This window comes from Nestor notabilis, unplaced genomic scaffold (genome assembly GCF_000696875.1).
Source record: "Nestor notabilis isolate BGI_N333 unplaced genomic scaffold, ASM69687v1 scaffold32837, whole genome shotgun sequence".
NCBI lineage: Eukaryota > Metazoa > Chordata > Aves > Psittaciformes > Psittacidae > Nestor > Nestor notabilis.
Window position 1 is genome coordinate 29,770 of NW_009938385.1, and position 2,629 is coordinate 32,398.

A 2,629-nucleotide genomic window follows, 5' to 3' on the forward strand; every position below is an offset into this window, starting at 1 on the left:
AAATACGTATTTGCACACATGTGTGTATTTAAAGCTTAAGTATAACGGAACAACCCAGAAGGAATCAATTAATGCAAAGCATATCTATGCAACATATTTAAATTACTTACTCATTTTATGGTCTAAGCTCTACTAGTGAAATTACAACTTTTGTCATTTTCTAAATAATAGATTGTTATTTGGGGGGAAATGAACGAAAACCACGATATTGTTGCAGACTAGTCTGTTTTTATTTACAATTAGAGATATAAATTAGTAAAGAATTCTCGTTAAACAACCAAAGATTGTATAACCATCAACGTTTCAAATAAAAACCAGGCAAAATTTATTTACAAAAAGTTCAGATTCCATTGCAATACAACTTGCATAAATTACTAGAAGCTTTATATCATTACAAAAATAAATATCAAATTTGTTTCCACTTTGTAAGGACTCAAGTTCTCCAATCACGTCTTTATTATCTCTACTGTATACATATTTTACAAATAAATTTTACAATAAATCCTATCACACCTATCGAATAGATACCGTGGCAATGAAGTGATCAATTCAAGATATCCTGAGAAAAACATATCTGTTTTCAAAAGTCACACATACATTGGGGAAACTATACTATACCAGTAAACTCACGTATGTCCAACAAAATTCTGTTTTAATAATTAGATTCTGAAGATTTAAGAGTGCTCTGTGGTCTTCTTTTATACAGTGGCACCAGATGTGATCCGGATTTAGAGATTTGTTACATATATTAGCTCGGGGAGAGATGATGGCTTGCTGACTTTTTTCAAAGCAATTGTGACACCTACCTGTGGACCAAGGAAAAAACCAGATCATCCAAAAATCCTTCAATCACACTCTAACACCATTAAAAGGGGGAAAAGAAAAGGAAAAAAAAAAAAAAAAAAAAAAAAGGAGGGGGCAATTCTTACTCGTCTAATTTCTTCTAACAAAAGAATTAGTCGAAAAAAAATATCGGCAAGGCGAGGGGTTTTGTTGTTTTAGCCTAAAGAGTGGAGGTATGAAGAGTGCCACTGCTAGCCAGGCAAGAGGCAATCCACAGAGGCAATCCACAGATAACATGCCCTGCTTAAGATGCATGTCGGTCTGTAATAATTGTCCCTTTTTATTTTAAATACATGGTCCCTGCGGGAAGCCTCACTCCGAACCTACAATTTTTAGCACTGCCACGTGAGCACAAGCACTTTGTTTCAAAAAAAAAAAAAAAAAAGAAATGCCTTCAAAGATTCTTTTTTTCCCTAAAGCTTTCTTTCCATAGCATTTAAATAGCCCTTACAGCTTCGCCTTACACAAGCAAAGTGCAGGCAAGGCGAGCGAACTGTCTAACTTGGCTTTCAAATTAAGACAAACCCAAGAAAGAAAAATCGTAATGAGAGGTTTACAAAACCAGGAGAAAAGAGCGTCTTACTTCCTAATCAGGCTCTTCAGTAATGAAGCAAGAAATCAACGTTAAGCAAGTCCAGAGCTGTGCAGCATGTCTGAGACCTGGTGCCAAATGATCAGTGTAATAGAAAATGTTCTCACTTACTTGCATTGCTGTGTGATTGCACTTCTATAGGTATGGTTGTACTCCTACTGTGCAGACTTCAGTGGGATCTGTCAAAATATAACCGTCAGTTAGTCACAGGACACAGCCAGCTAACTAGATTATACAGCGTATGTAGGTCCCAGCCTAACGTAGCTAGGTCGTTTAAAAGGCTGGCCAGTATTTTATAATTACCCGTATCTCGAGTACTTCTTTACAATAAGATGACAATTATATTAATGCAAAACTTTTCGGAGGGGAGGGAGAAGTTAAAAATGTCACACTCCACGTAATTTCACGTCCAAGGTCAGCAATTATCTGAACCCAAAGCTGCAGAAACCCGTGAGAATACTGGAAACAAAGAGAGCAAAATCAGTTTGTCGGGGGGGAAAAAAATAAAAAAAAAATAAGGGCAATGACACCAGTGCTCTCTGGATATCTTTGTGTGCACTCTTTTCTTTTCTTTTTTTTTTTTTTTTTAAAAAAAAAGACTTTTAAATGCCGCGTCTGCAGCCTCTGAGTCTGATCTAAAAGAAGTCTTTCACATTTCCTCTTGCAGTTCTTAAAGACAGGTACGGTACGACGGCGACACGCCGTTTTTAATCCCCGAATCATACTAATGCCCATCTTTCTTCGGCGGTGGCAGCGGTCACAGCGCTCTCGCTGATTTCTCCAGAGAAGGCTTCGGTATTTACAGCGCAGCAAGGACTTGTACGGGTCAAGGAAGGGGGGCCCGGCAGAAGGGGAAAGAAAGCAGCAAAACCAAGTCACCTACCTTTCTTAGAATCATAACTAGAGGGCCTGTAATGTTGTTCTAGCTGGTTAGTGATCGTTTTCAAAGAGTCACTGCTCTGTTTGTGGACAGAGCTGGCGTTTAGGACAGTCTGACTTAGTCCCTCGTTTGAAGCCACTGCTGCGGAGTTGTATCTCAGGATTCCCTGGCTCTGGAGAGCGTTAAAGTTCCCATAGTTTGTATAATTGCTATAAAAAGGTGAGGTGTAATAAATATGCCTCCCCAGGAGGGAGGAGGGCGAGTAGGCAGCGCTGTGCGGGGCGGAGGCAGGGGTGGCCGAAGGGAGAGGCGCC

At 39.3% G+C, this 2,629-nt stretch overlaps 1 long non-coding RNA gene across 1 annotated transcript; it reads right to left on the reverse strand.

Moving 5' to 3' along the window:
- Positions 1–229: 229 nt before the first annotated feature.
- On the reverse strand, positions 230–2,616 carry LOC104409432. The gene is made up of 3 exons (XR_719940.1): positions 2,319–2,616; positions 1,547–1,614; positions 230–806 (listed from the first exon to the last, which is right to left on the reverse strand). It is a non-coding gene; the product is annotated as an uncharacterized LOC104409432 (long non-coding RNA).
- Positions 2,617–2,629: the final 13 nt, after the last annotated feature.